This window comes from Aulostomus chinensis, unplaced genomic scaffold, assembly GCF_037954235.1.
Source record: "Aulostomus chinensis isolate RoL2024-O1b breed Wild unplaced genomic scaffold, RoL_Achi_v1.0 HiC_scaffold_28, whole genome shotgun sequence".
NCBI lineage: Eukaryota > Metazoa > Chordata > Actinopteri > Syngnathiformes > Aulostomidae > Aulostomus > Aulostomus chinensis.
The window spans coordinates 803,696-819,884 of NW_028234170.1; the positions used below are offsets into that span (position 1 = coordinate 803,696).

The following is a 16,189-nucleotide window of genomic DNA, read 5'->3' on the forward strand; positions in this document are numbered from 1 at the left end:
GTGAACACTTCATGCTGAACTCCCTTATTTAGAAGAAAACTGACTGAAATCCACGTGTCATGTCAAGGTAATGTAATTTTCATTGTATCCAGGTTTAAACTTGTCTGAAAACTCACTTTGAACAAAAGTTATGGCTGTTTTGTATCACAGGTCACAAATAGCGTTTTCTAAGCGAGAGAAGGCCAAAATGAACACTTCAAGCATAACTCCTGTATTTTTTGGAAAAATTCCTAAAATCTACGTGTAACTTCAAGTTTATTCATCTTTCTATGCTTTCAGGTTGAAACTTGACTGAAAACTCACTTTGAACAAAAGTTATGGCTATTTTGTATCACAGGTCACAAATAGTGTTTTCTCAGTGAGAGAAGGCCAAAATGAACACTTCATGCATAACTCCTGTATTTTGAGGAAAAATGCCTGAAATCCACCTGTAACTTCAAGTTTATGCATCTTTCTATGCTTTCAGGTTGAACTTTCACTTCGAAGTCATTTTGAAAAAAAATTTCGTCTTTGATGTCACGGTTCACGAAGACTGTTTTCAAAACAAAAGAAGACATTTTAATCATTTCATGCAGAACTCCATTAGTTTGACCAAAGCTGGCTTAAAAGCACCTGTTACTTCAAAGGTTTTCATCATTCTGTGTGTTCAGATTTGAAGTTCACTGAAAGGTCAGTGTGATCAAGAGTTCCAGCATTTGTGATCACAGGTCACACAATGCCTTTTACCAGCGAGAGTCCTCTGGAGTGAACACTTCATGCTGAACTCCCTTATTTAGAAGAAAACTGACTGAAATCCACGTGTCATGTCAAGGTAATGTAATTTTCATTGTATCCAGGTTTAAACTTGTCTGAAAACTCACTTTGAACAAAAGTTATGGCTGTTTTGTATCACAGGTCACAAATAGCGTTTTCTAAGCGAGAGAAGGCCAAAATGAACACTTCATGCATAACTCCTGTATTTTGAGGAAAACTAATTTAAATCCACCTTTAACTTCAAGTTTATGCATCTTTAAATGCTTTCAGGTTGAAACTTGACTGAAAACTCACTTTGAACAAAAGTTATGGCTGTTTTGTATCACGGGTCACAAATAGTGTTTTCTCAGCAGGAGAAGGCCAAAAGGAACACTTCATGCATAACTCCTGTATTTTGAGGAAAACTGCATGAAATCCACCTGTCACTTCAAGTTTATGCATCTTTCTATGCTTTCAGGTGAAACTTTCACTTTGAAGTCATTTTGAAAAAAAATTACGTCTTTGATGATCACTGTTCATGAAGACTGTTTTCAAAACAAAAGAAGACAATTTAAACATTTCATGCAGAACTCCATTAGTTTGAGCAAAGCTGGCTTAAAAGCACCTGTTACTTCAAAGGTTTTCATCATTCTGTGTTTTCAGTTTTGAAGTTCACTGAAAGGTCAGTGTTATCAAGAGTTCCAGCATTTGTGATCACAGGTCACACAATGCCTTTTACCAGCGAGTGTCCTCTGGAGTGAACACTTCATGCTGAACTCCCTTATTTTCAGGAAAACTGACTGAAATCCACCTGTAACTTCTCTTTTATGCATCTTTCTATGCTTTCAGGTTGAAACCTGACTGAAAACTCACTTTGAACAAAGGTTATGGCTATTTTGTATCACAGGTCACAAATAGTGTTTTCTCAGCGAGAGAAGGCAAAAATAAACACTTCATGCATAACTCCTGTATTTTTTGGAAAACTGAGTGAAATCCACCTGTAACTTCAAGTTTATGCATCTTTCTATGTTTTCAGGTTGAAACTTGACTGAAAACTCACATTGAAATAAAATTATGGCTGTTTTGTATCACAGGTCACAAATAGCGTTTTCTCAGCTAGAGAAGGCCAAAATGAAAACTTCATGCATAACTCCTGTATTTTGAGGAAAACTGTGTGAAATCCACCTGTAACTCCAAATTTATGCATCTTTCTATGCTTTCAGGGTGAAACTTTACTGAAAACCCACTTTAAACAAAAGTTATGGCTGTTTCTTATCACAGGTCAAAAATAGTGTTATCTCAGCGAGAAAAGGCCAAAAAGAACACTTCATGCATAACTCCTGTCTTTTGAAAAAAACTGCATGAAATCCACCTGTTACTTAAAGTTTATGCATCTTTCTATGCTTTCAGGTTGAAACTTGACTGAAAACTCACTTTGAACAAAAGTTATGTCTGTTTTGTATCACAGGTCACAAATAGTGTTTTCTCAGCGAGAGAAGGCCAAAATGAAGACTTCATGCATAACTCCTGTATTTTGAGGAAAACTGAGTGAAATTCACCTGTAACTTAAAGTCCATGCATCTTTCTATGCTTTCAGGTTGAAACCTGACTGAAAATTCACTTTGAACAAAAGTTATGATATTTTTGTATCACAGGTCACAAATATGGTTTTCTCAGCGAGAGAAGGCCAAAATAAACACTTCATTCATAACTCCTGTATTTTGAGGAAAACTGCATCAAATCCACCTGTAACTTGAAGTTTATGCATCTTTCTATGCTTTCAGGTTGAAACTTGACTGAAAAATCACTTTGAACAAAAGTTATGGCTGTTTTGTATCACAGGTCACAAATATGGTTTTCTCAGCGAGAGAAGGCCAAAATGAAAACTTCATTCATAACTCCTGTATTTTTTGGAAAACTGCATGAAATCCACCTGTAACTTGAACTTTATGCATCTTTCTATGCTTTCAGGTTGAAACTTGACTGAAAAATCACTTTGAACAAAAGTTATGGCTGTTTTGTATCACAGGTCACAAATAGCGTTTTCTCAGCGAGAGAAGGCCAAAATGAACACTTCATGCATAACTCCTGTATTTTGAGGAAAACTGCATGAAATCCACCTGTAACTTCAAGTTTATGCATCATTCTATGCTTTCAGGTTGAAACTTGACTGAAAACTCACTTTAAACAAAATTATGGCTTTTTTGTATCACAGGTCACAAATAGTGTTTTCAGTGCGAGAGAAGGCCAAAATGAACACTTCATGCATAACTCCTGTATTTTGAGGAAAACTGCATGAAATCCACCTCTAACTTCAAGTTTATGCATCATTCTATGCTTTCAGGTGGAAACTTGACTGAAAACTCACTTTTAACAAAAGTTATGGCTGTTTTGTATCTCAGGTCACAAATAGTTTTTTCTCAGCCAGAGAAGGCCAAAATGAACACTTCATGCATAACTCCTGTATTTTTTGAAAAAATGACTAAAATCTACCTGTAACTTCACGTTTATGCATTTTTCTATGCTTTCAGGTTGAAAGTTGACTGAAAACTCACTTTGAACAAAAGTTATTGCTCTTTTGTATCACAGGTCACAAATAGTGTTTTCTCAGCGAGAGAAGGCCAAAATGAACACTTCATGCATAACTCCTGTATTTTTTGGAAAACTGCCAGAAATCCACCTTTAATTTAAAGTTTATGCATCTTTCTATAATTTCAGGTTAAAACTTGACTGAAAACTCACTTTGAACAAAAGTTATGGCTGTTTTGTATCACAGGTCACAAATAGTGTTTTCTCAGCGAGAGAAGGCCAAAATGTACACTTCATGCAGAACTCCTGTATTTTTTTGAAAACTGCATGAAATCCACCTGTAACTTCAAGTTTATGCATCTTTCTATGCTTTCAGGTGGAAACTTGACTGAAAACTCACTTTGAACAAAAGTTATGTCTGTTTTGTATCCCTGGTCACAAATAGTGTTTTCTCAGGGAGAGAAGGCCAAAATGTACACTTCATGCATAACTCATGTATTTTGAGGAAAACTGAGTGAAATCCACCTGTAACTTCAAGTTTATGCATCTTTCTATGCTTTCAGGTGGAAACTTGACTGAAAACTCACTTTGAACAAAAGTTATGGCTGTTTTGTATCACAGGTCACAAATAGTGTTTTCAAAGCGAGAGAAGGCCATAATGAACACTTCATGCATAACTCCTTTATTTTGAGGAAAACTGCGTGAAATCCACGTGTAACTTCTCTTTTATGCACCTTTCTATACTTTCAGGTTGAAACTTGACTGAAAACTCACTTTGAACAAAAGTTTTGGCTGTTTTGTATCACAGGTCACAAATAGCTTTTTCTCAGGGAGAGAAGACCAAAATGAACACTTCATGCATAACTCCTGTATTTTGAGGTAAACTGAGTGAAAACTGGCTCTCCAATAAGCCAGACCACTTAATAATGTGGTTCAGTGAGTTTTTGTTTTGAAGTGACAAATTCCCAAACCAAGAGACCAGGGCGAAGGATAAAAAAGACTCGATAAAAGCACGATAAAACAGGGTCAGCATAGGTCTATCAATGTTAAAACGGGCCAGTCTCCGAAGTCAAAACAAGCGCTGATGTCCCTTTTTACACACAGCTTCACAGTTTAAGCTGAAAGTTAGTTTCGAGTCAATGATAGTCCCAAGGTATCTGTAACTCTCAACACATTCCAGAGGTTGACCCTTCATGACGGTGGGATCGTGGTTTACAGCCTGTAGTCTAAAATCAATGATCATATCTTTTGTTTTGGCTGTATTAAGCACCAAGAAGGAACGATCACACCAATCAATAAAATCTTTCAAAACAGGACCATGGCTGGATTCACTGTTTGACAACAGACGTGCGATGACAGTATCATCTGCAAATTTCAAAATGTGCCTGTTTTCATAAGTACTTTTGTACATGTTTGTATAAAAAATAAAAAGTAAGGGGGAAAGAACACATCCTTGTGGTGAGCCAGTAGAAGAGCATAGCGACTCAGATAAAACTCCATTCACCTTGACTCTCTGAGTTCTCTCTGTTAAAAAGTCTAAAATCCAACCCACCAGGTTATTGCTTCGGTGAAAGTGCTCAATAAGCCTTGTGGCTAAAATGTGCGGTTGGATGGTGTTAAAAGCAGATGAAAAATCAATAAAAGTGAGTCTAGCGTGGGTTTTCTTCCCCTCCAAGTGTTTAAATAAAAGATTTAAAAGGGTAAGTGTGGCATCTTCCACACTTCTATTGGCCCTATAAGCAAATTGCAGAGGGTCAATAGCATGTGCAGTCCTTTTTAAAAGCTCTGATTTAACCAGTCTTTCTAATGTCTTCATTAAAAGGGAGGTAAGAGCAACTGGTCTAAAATCATTCAGAGATGTTGGTCTGCTAACTTTGGGAACAGGAATAATGGTGGCCTGTTTCCACAGCCTGGGCACCTTTTGCTGCCTCAGCGACATATTAAAAAGGTAACAAAAGTTAGAGCTCAATTGATGTGCACATGACTTTAGTAAAATACCACTGATTCTATCAGGGCCAGGGCTTTTATTTACTTGGAGAGAGAGGAGAGACTTTTCCACTTCTCTCTGTTCTAGTATGAGGTGTTCATGATCATTTTTCAGCTTATACCTCAGGCTTTCGGTTTCCTTACCAAAGTCAAACTTGTCAAATCGCCCATAGAAATGATTAAGGGCACTGGCTAATTCACAGTTTGACCCAAAACCGTCCATGGAGAGATAGGTGCTCTTTGTCTGCTGTATGCCTGCCATTGTTTTCATTCCGGACCAGGCTGCAGAAGGGTTCTGTGCTAGTTTGCTCTCTATTTTAGCCTTATACCTCTGTTTGGCCCGTAAAATTTCATTTCTCAGCTCTCTTTTAGCTGCATTTATTTCAGAAGGTTCCCCCTGGTTAAAAGACAGCCTCTTCTGCTGTAGATGAACCCTGACATCCTTCGACATCCAGGGTTTATTATTGGGGCACACCTTAATTGTTTTGGTGGGAATGATGATGCTCTCGCAGAAAGTCACATACGAACAGACTACATCAGTGAGTTCATCAATCTCTGTGCATGAGTCCTTAAACATCTCCCAATCAGTGCTGTCCAAGCAGCCTTGGAGACAAGCAGTTGAATCCTCAGACCAGATCTTGACCTCTTTGGTCTGAATTTTTTCCCTTTTTAGCACAGTTCTGTAAGTAGGGAGAAGGAGCACACGGTTGTGGTCAGCAGAACCTAATGGGGGCAACCGAATTGATTTATATGCTCCCTTTATTGTACCATAGCAGAGGTCCAATGTCTTATCTCTCCTAGTTGTGCAAGTCACATATTGATAAAAGTTCTTTAAGGACTTCTTCAGTGACACCTGATTAAAATCTCACATTATGAAATTTGGTGCTTCAGGTGACATGGATTGTAATTTCTGAACTACATCAAATATGGTGCTAGTTGCAGTTGTCGGGTTTGCTTTGGGGGGAATATACACCGTTGTGATGAATATCTGGAGGAATTCCCGAGGCAGGTGGACGGAGCGACACTGACAGGAGCTCTACGTCAGATGAGCAGAGACTCTCCCTCACTGTCACAGAGGTGCAGTCGCGCTTGGTGACTTACATGCACACGCCCCCTCCTCTTGATTTCCCTGTTGTCTCTGTGTTCCGATCCTGGGGAATTGGGACTCCAAATCCATCAATAGAAAGATCGGCGTCTGAGTCCTGCTCTGTGAACCAGGACTCCGTGAACGTCATGATGCAACAGTCCTTATAGTCACGGAAAAAAGGAGCATTTCCTTGAAGCTCGTCAAGTTTATTCCGCAGAGACTGTGCGTTCCCCAGGATCAGAGAGGGGAGGGGAAGACGAGTAAGCTGTCACTTCTTGAGGTGCAGCCTGACTCCTCCCCTTTTACCCCGCTTCCTTATTTTCGGTCTTGTCTTATAATCGCTGCCAGATTTCACGCTGTCTTTCCGTCATATTTCCTCTGGTATGTCAGGCAGATGGGGATCTGACGATGACCCAGTGATCTGACCCTGTATGTTCCACTGCAGTTATGCATGAAGTGTTAATTTTGGTCTTCTCTCGCTGAGAAAACGCTATTTGTGACCTGTGATGCAAAACAGCCATAACTTTTGTTCAAAGTGAGTTTTCAGACAAGTTTCAACCTGAAAGCATAGAAAGATGCATAAAAGAGAAGTTAGAGGTGGATTTCACGCAGTTTTCCTCAAAATAAAACAGTTGTGCATGAAATGTTCATTTTGGCCTTCTCTCGCTGAGAAAACGCTATTTGTGACCTGTGATGCAAAACAGTCATAACTTTTGTTCAAAGTGAGTTTTCAGTCAAGTTTCAACCTGAAAGCATAGAAAGATGAATAAACTTGAAGTTACAGGTTGATTTCAGTCATTTTTCCTCAAAATACAGCAATTATGCATGAAGTGTTCATTTTTAGGGCCTGAACCTGAAGGTACTTCAAGCAAAGACCCTATTATTTTTGCTCGGCAGAGCAACACATTAGCAGCACTAAAATCACACACTAAACAGTGTCCCAGCCCCCCCCTAAACCCATGAAGCAACTCGGCCAGACGGCCCGGAGCCGGTTTTCACATACACACCCATTCAAAACCTGGTACTAGACTGTTCTTGCTGTCAATGAGCGCGCAATATGCGCATAATGCGCATAATCTAGTTTCAGCCCCTGAACATGCATGAAATTTGCTGAAATTCGGCACATTTGTCCGGGTTGGCTAAACATTCACTAATCAAACAGAAAAACAACACAACAGTCTATAGCGCCACCTAGGGAGCCACCCAACTACAAGATAATTTTTTAAATAATTTGGAGCGCTATAACTCCTCCCACGAATGTCCCACAGACATGGGACCAACACCGTTGGACTCGTCTCATCAAGACGAACAATTCATACACTGTGACCTCTCACCTGTCTACAACTGAATATCCACAAATTGTACAAAACTGTCCAAAAAAGGACTTTTTTTACTCCCCGAACAAAATCTATATCCTCCTAGGCCATTAATGGCATCACTTCCAAACTTTCACACGTTAGTCTGCCAACTGTGCTGATTAAAAGTTGCTAAAGAATTTTATATTAATTACTCGGTTTGGATTTTCAAGCCCTCAAAGTGGGGGATACACGTTTCACGCTTACAGTGGAAGTCTATGGGGAGACCGTGTCCTCTCAGGGTACATACTGTACAACAAATTCTTCTCACGTCTACACCATACATCCCATAGCTTTTAAAAACACACCACTACATTCCTGACAAAAATCCCTACAAAAATATGGTATTATGATTCACTTTTGACCAATGTATGCCGACTTATTCAGCTTTTCCACACTACAATTCTGTTGCTCCTCCTCTGCTCTCCACTCTATCACAGATCAAAGACAGAGCAGTGGGGGAGGGGTTCTTAAAGGGCCAGCTCTCAGCTCTGCTCTCACTGTCCGATCAGACTCAGGCTTCTATCACCTAAACTACAAGGCCCAGGGATTTGACCAAGACACCGTTGGATTCAGGCCGATGTCAAGGATGCGGCCGCAGGACGCGCAGGGGCTCGGACCTAACAATGCCGCTTGCAGCTTTAATGGCCTTCTCTCACTGAGAAAACGCTATTTGTGACCTGTGATGCAAAACAGCCGTAACTTTTGTTCAAAGTGAGGTTTCAGACAAGTTTCAACCTGAAAGCATAGAAAGATGCACAAACTTGAAGTTACAAGTGGATTTCCCTCAGTTTTCCTAAAAATAAAAGAGTTATGCATGAAGTGTTCATTTTGGCCTTCTCTCGCTGAGAAAACGCTATTTGTGACCTGTGATACAAAACAGCCATAACTTTTGTTCAAAGTGAGTTTTCAGACAAGTTTCAACCTGAAAGCATAGAAAGATGCAAAAACTTGAAGTTACAGGTGGATTTCACTCAGTTTTCCTCAAAATAAAAGAGTTATGCATGAAGTGTTCATTTTGGCCTTCTCTCGCTGAGAAAACGCTATTTGTGACTTGGAAAGCAAAACTGCAATAACTTTTGTTCAAAGTGAGTGTTCAGACAAGTTTCAACCTGAAAGCATAGAAAGATGCACAAACTTGAAGTTGCAGGTTGATTTCAGTCAGTTTCCTTCAAAATACAGCAATTATACATAAAGTGTTCATTTTGGCCTTCTCTCGCTGAGAAAACGCTATTTGTGACCTGTGATGCAAAACAGCCATAACTTTTGTTCAAAGTGAGTTTTCAGACAAGTTTCAACCTTAAAGCATAGAAAGATGCATAAACTTGAAGTAACAGGTGGATTTCACTAAGTTCTCCTCAAAATACAGGAGTAATGCATGACGTGTTCATTTTGGCCTTCTCTCGCTGAGAAAACGCTATTTGTGACTTGTGAAGCAAAACTGCCATAACTTTTGTTCAAAGAAAGTTTTCAGACAAGTTTCAACCTGAAAGCATAGAAAGATGCACAAACTTGAAGTTACAGGTGGATTTCAATCAGTTTTCCTCAAAATACAGCAATTATGCATGAAGTATTCATTTTGGCCTTCTCTCGCTGAGAAAACACTATTTGTGACCTGTGATGCAAAACAGCCGTAACTTTTGTTCAAAGTGAGTTTTCAGACAAGTTTCAACCTGAAAGCATAGAAAGATGCACAAACTTGAAGTTACAGGTGGATTTCACTCAGTTTTCCTCAAAATACAGGAGTTATGCATGAAGTGTTCATTTTGGCCTTCTCTCGCTGAGAAAACACTATTTGTGACCTGTGATATAAAACAGCCTTAACTTTTGTTCAAAGTGAGTTTTCAGACAAGTTTCAATCTGAAAGCATAGAAAGATGCAGAAACTTGAAGTTACAGGTGGATTTCAGTCATTTTTCCTCAAAATACAGCAATTATGCATGAAGTGTTCATTTTTAGGGCCTGAGCCTGAAGGTACTTCAGGCAAAGACCCTATTGTGTTTGCTCTGCAGAGCAACACATAAGCAGCACTAAAATCACACACTAAACAGTGTCCCAGCCCCCCCCAAACCCATGAAGCAACTCGGCCAGACGGCCCGGAGCCGGTTTTCACATACACACCCATTCAAAACCTGGTACTAGACTGTTCTTGCTGTCAATGAGCGCGCAATATGCGCATAATGCGCATAATCTAATTTCACTCCCTGAACATGCATGAAATTTGCTGAAATTCGGCACAATTGTCCGGGTTGGCTAAACATTCACTAATCAAACAGGAAAACAACACAACAGTCTATAGCGCCACCTAGGGAGCCACACAACTACAAGATAATTTTTTAAATAATTTGGAGCGCTATAACTCCTCCCACGAATGTCCCACAGACATGGGACCAACACCGTTGGACTCATCTCATCAAGACGAACAATTCATACACTCTGACCTCTCACCTGTCTACAACTGAATATCCACAAATTGTACAAAACTGTCCAAAAAAGGACTTTTTTTACTCCCCGAAAAAAATCTATATCCTCCTAGGCCATTAATGGCATCACTTCCAAACTTTCACACGTTAGTCTCCCAACTGTGCTGATTAAAAGTTGAAGAAGAATTTTATATTAATTACTCGGTTTGGATTTTCAAGCCCTCAAAGTGGGGGATACACGTTTCACACTTACATTGGAAGTCTATGGGGAGACCGTGTCCTCTCAGGGTACATACTGTACAACAAATGCTTCTCACGTCTACACCATACATCCCATAGCTTTTAAAAACACACCACTACATTCCTGACAAAAATCCCTACAAAAATATGGTATTATGATTCACTTTTGACCAACGTATGCCGACTTATTCAGCTTTTCCACACTACAATTCTGTTGCTCCCCCTCCCCCCCCTTATTCCCTACTGTTACACCGGCCTGCGCTCCCCTTCCATGAACAAGTCTGCCATCCAGTCCCCCATCAAGCTGGCTTGCTCTCCCTGCCTCCCCTACCAGAAGCTTCCTTCTTCAGCTGTTATTAACATTTCCGTGTTTCCCACATTTTGTATTGTAATCTGTTTTCTTGTCTGTAACAACATCTACTGCACGTCTGTCCGTCCTGGGTGAGGGATCCCTCCTCTGTTGCTCACCCTGAGGTTTCTCAGATTTTTCCCTGTTAAAAGGGTTTTCTATGGAGTTTTTCCTCAGTCCATGTGAGGGTCTAAGGGCAGAGGATGTTGTTATGATGCCATGTGAAGCCCTTTGAGACAAACTGTTTGTGAAAACGGGCTATACAAATAAAATTGCCTTGCCTTGCCTTGCCTCCTCCTCTGCTCTCCACTCTATTACAGATCAAAGACAGAGCAGTGGGGGAGGGGTTCTTAAAGGGCCAGCTCTCAGCTCTGTTCTCACTGTCCGATCAGTGAAGTGAGTTTTCAGACAAGTTTCAACCTGAAAGCATAGAAAGATGCATAAACTTGAAGTTACAGGTGGATTTCATGCAGTTTTCCAAAAAATACAGGAGTTCTGCATGAAGTGTTTAAAATGTCTTCTTTTGTTTTGAAAACATTCTTCGTGAACCGTGATCATCAAAGAGGTAATTTTTTTTCAAAATGACTTCGAAGTGAAAGTTCCACCTGAAAGCATAGAAAGATGCATAAACTTGAAGTTACAGGTGGATTTCACTCAGTTTTCCTCAAAATACAGGAATTCTGAATGAAGTGTTCATTTTGGCCTTCTCTCCCTGAGAAAACGCTATTTGTGACCTTTGATGCAAAACAGTGTAGGAATTTTTCAACAAGTCATCATTAATCAATCAGAAGGACCCACAGAGTCTATGTATTGCGCTGTTCAATATCCGGAGAGGACACCTTCCAGTTGGTTCAAAAGAATTTATTCAGATTAACAGGAAAGAATACAGAGCTCTGGAGATCGTCTTCCCCTATGCTGGAGTCAGCATACGCAGATGCGTCGTCTCTGGCGTTGGGGCAAGAAGTCCAACGATCGAACTATCTTCTCCAGTTTTATGTGTTACAAGGAGGTGCTTACGTGATCGCTTCTGCGTGTAAGTGTGTATTTTTGATCTTCGTGTTATTTTGCAGATTCTTCTGTCTGACGGCGTGCCAGTACCTTCTGTTCCATCGTGGCCTTCTTGTTGCAGCTGTGAAGATCAAAACCTCTCTTTCCCTGATTCACGACCTTGCTCTTATCTACTTCTGACTCCCTCTACTTCATCCTACCATAGAAATTCTGTGGACTCTGTTCTGACTTAATTAGTTTGAGGGAGTGATGCTAGCCATGAGCTACACTCCTGCTATTCCCTGTTGTGACCTTTTCACCTGTGTCCTCTCTTATACAATCTGGTCTGTGCTTCGCTGCCTTGTGTTTCCTGCACTCTATTTTAAGTAACTATATGTATAAATTTAGCTACAGTTCAAGCAAATATATATGTGTGGATTAATCTACATCTAAAGCAAATATATGAATAAATTTATCTACAACAGCCATAATTTTTTTCAAAGTGAGTTTTCAGACAAGTTGCAACCTGAAAGCATAGAAAGATGCATAAACTTGAAGTTAGAGGTGGATTTCAGGCAGTTTTTCTCAAAATAAAGGAGTTCTGCATGAAATGTTTAAAATATCTTCTTTTGTTTTGAAAACAGTCTTGGTGAACCGTGATCATCAAACACGTAATTTTTCTTCAAAATGACTTCGAAGTGAAAGTTCAACCTGAAAGCATAGAAAGATGCATAAACTTGAAATTACAGGTAGATTTCACTCAGTTTTCCTGAAAATACAGGAGTTTTGCATGAAGTGTTCATTTTGGTCTTCTCTCGCTGAGAAAACACTATTTGTGACCTGTGATGCAAAACAGCCATAACTTTTGTTCAAAGTGAGTTTTCAGACAAGTTTCAACCTGAAAGCATAGAAATATGCATAAACTTGAAGTTACAGGTGGATTTCAGTCATTTTTCCTCAAAATACAGCAATTATGCATGAAGTGTTCATTTTTAGGGCCTGAGCCTGAAGGTACTTCAGGAAAAGACCCTATTATGTTTGCTCTGCAGAGCAACACATTAGCAGCACTAAAATCACACACTAAACAGTGTCCCAGCCCCCCCCAAACCCATGAAGCAACTCGGCCAGACGGCCCGGAGCCGGTTTTCACATACACACCCATTCAAAACCTGGTACTAGACTGTTCTTGCTGTCAATGAGCGCGCAATATGCGCATAATGCGCATAATCTAATTTCACCCCCTGAACATGCATGAAATTTGCTGAAATTCGGCACAATTGTCCGGGTTGGCTAAACATTCACTAATCAAACAGAAAAACAACACAAAAGTCTATAGCACCACCTAGGGAGCCACACAACTACAAGATAATTTTTTAAATAATTTGGAGCGCTATAACTCCTCCCACGAATGTCCCACAGACATGGGACCAACACCGTTGGACTCGTCTCATCAAGACGAACAATTCATACACTCTGACCTCTCACCTGTCTACAAGTGAATATCCACAAATTGTACAAAACTGTCCAAAAAAGGACTTTTTTTACTCCCCGAACAAAATCTATATCCTCCTAGGCCATTAATGGCATCACTTCCAAACTTTCACACGTTAGTCTCCCAACTGTGCTGATTAAAAGTTGCTAAAGAATTTTATATTAATTACTCGGTTTGGATTTTCAAGCCCTCAAAGTGGGGGATACACGTTTCACGCTTACAGTGGAAGTCTATGGGGAGACCGTGTCCTCTCAGGGTACATACTGTACAACAAATGCTTCTCACGTCTACACCATACATCCCATAGCTTTTAAAAACACACCACTACATTCCTGACAAAAATCCCTACAAAAATATGGTATTATGATTCACTTTTGACCAACGTATGCCGACTTATTCAGCTTTTCCACACTACAATTCTGTTGCTCCTCCTCTGCTCTGCACTCTATTACAGATCAAAGACAGAGCAGTGGGGGAGGGGTTCTTAAAGGGCCAGCTCTCAGCTCTGCTCTCACTGTCCGATCAGACTCAGGCTTCTATCTCCTAAACTACAAGGCCCAGGGATTTGACCAAGACACCGTTGGATTCAGGCCGGTGTCAAGGATGCGGCCGCAGGCCGTGCAGGGGCTCGGACCTAACAATGCTGCTTGCAGCTTTAATGGCCTTCTCTCACTGAAAAAACGCTATTTGTGACCTGTGAGGCAAAACAGCCGTAACTTTTGTTCAAAGTGAGTTTTCAGACAAGTTTCAATCTGAAAGCATAGAAAGATGCATAAACTTGAAGTTACAGGTGGATTTCAGTCATTTTTCCTCAAAATACAGCAATTATGCATGAAGTGTTCATTTTTAGGGCCTGAGCCTGAAGGTACTTCAGGAAAAGACCCTATTATGTTTGCTCCGCAGAGCAACACATAAGCAGCACTAAAATCACACACTAAACAGTGTCCCAGCCCCCCCCAAACCCATGAAGCAACTCGGCCAGACGGCCTGGAGCCGGTTTTCACATACACACCCATTCAAAACCTGGTACTAGACTGTTCTTGCTGTCAATGAGCGCGCAATATGCGCATAATGCGCATAATCTAATTTCACCCCCTGAACATGCATGAAATTTGCTGAAATTCGGCACAATTGTCCGGGTTGGCTAAACATTCACTAATCAAACAGAAAAACAACACAAAAGTCTATTGCGCCACCTAGGGAGCCACACAACTACAAGATAATTTTTTAAATAATTTGGAGCGCTATAACTCCTCCCACGAATGTCCCACAGACATGGGACCAACACCGTTGGACTCGTCTCATCAAGACGAACAATTCATACACTCTGACCTCTCACCTGTCTACAACTGAATATCCACAAATTGTAAAAAACTGTCCAAAAAAGGACTTTTTTTACTCCCCGAACAAAATCTATATCCTCCTAGGCCATTAATGGCATCACTTCCAAACTTTCACACGTTAGTCTGCCAACTGTGCTGATTAAAAGTTGCTAAAGAATTTTATATGAATTACTCGGTTTGGATTTTCAAGCCCTCAAAGTGGGGGATACACGTTTCACGCTTACAGTGGAAGTCTATGAGGAGACCGTGTCCTCTCAGGGTACATACTGTACAACAAATTCTTCTCACGTCTACACCATACATCCCATAGCTTTTACAAAAACACACCACTACATTCCTTACAAAAATCCCTACAAAAATATGGTATTATGAATCACTTTTGACCAATGTATGCCGACTTATTCAGCTTTTCCACACTACAATTCTGTTGCTCCTCCTCTGCTCTCCACTCTATCACAGATCAAAGACAGAGCAGTGGGGGAGGGGTTCTTAAAGGGCCAGCTCTCAGCTCTGCTCTCACTGTCCGATCAGACTCAGGCTTCTATCTCCTAAACTACAAGGCCCAGGGATTTGACCAAGACACCGTTGGATTCAGGCCGATGTCAAGGATGCGGCCGCAGGCCGTGCAGGGGCTCGGACCTAACAATGCTGCTTGCAGCTTTAATGGCCTTCTCTCACTGAGAAAACGCTATTTGTGACCTGTGATAAAAAACAGCCATAACTTTTGTTCAAAGTGAGTTTTCAGACAAGTTTAATCCTGAAAGCATAGAAAGATGCATAAGCTTGAAGTTACAGGTGGATTTCACTAAGTTCTCCTCAAAATACAGGAGTTATGCATGAAGTGATCATTTTGGCCTTCTCTCGCTGAGAAAACGCTATTTGTGACCTGTGATGCAAAACAGCTATAACTTTTGTTCAAAGTGAGTTTTCAAACAAGTTTCAACCTGAAAGCATAGAAAGATGCATAAACTTGAAGTTGCAGGTTGATTTCAGTCAGCTTTCTTCAAAATACAGCAATTATATATAAAGTGTTCATTTTGGCCTTCTCTCGCTGAGAAAACACTATTTGTGACCTGTGATGCAAAACAGCCATAACTTTTGTTCAAAGTGAGTTTTCAGTCAAGTTTCAACCTGAGACCATAGAAAGATGCATAAACTTTAAGTTAGAGGATGGATTTAACTCAGTTTTCCAAAAAATACGGTAGGTATGGATGAAGTGTTCATTTTTGCCTTCTCTCGCTGAGAAAACGCTATTTGTGACCTGTGATGAAAAACAGCCATAACTTGTGTTCGAAGTGAGTTTTAAGACAAGTTTCAACCTGAAAGCATAGAAAGATGCATAAACTTGAAATTACAGGTAGATTTCGCTCAATTTTCCTGAAAATATAGGAGTTTTGCATGAAGTGTTCATTTTGGCCTTCTCTCGCTGAGAAAACACTATTTGTGACCTGTGATGCAAAACAGCCTTAACTTTTGTTCAAAGTGAGTTTTCAGACAAGTTTCAATCTGAAAGCATAGAAAGATGCAGAAACTTGAAGTTACAGGTGGATTTCACTACGTTTTCCAGAAAATACAGGAGTTATGCATTAAATGTTCATTTTGGCCTTCTCTCACTGTGAAAACGCTATTTGTGACCTGTGATATAAAACAGCCATAACTTTTGTTCA

At 40.2% G+C, this 16,189-nt stretch overlaps 1 long non-coding RNA gene across 1 annotated transcript in view; it reads left to right on the forward strand.

Moving 5' to 3' along the window:
- LOC147238265 (uncharacterized) overlaps positions 1–11,997 on the forward strand; it is a 207,314-nt gene extending 195,317 nt beyond the window's left edge. The window contains exon 3 of the long non-coding RNA XR_015111934.1: positions 11,771–11,997. This is a non-coding gene — a long non-coding RNA (uncharacterized LOC147238265). The remainder of the gene's footprint in view (positions 1–11,770) is intronic.
- Positions 11,998–16,189: the final 4,192 nt, after the last annotated feature.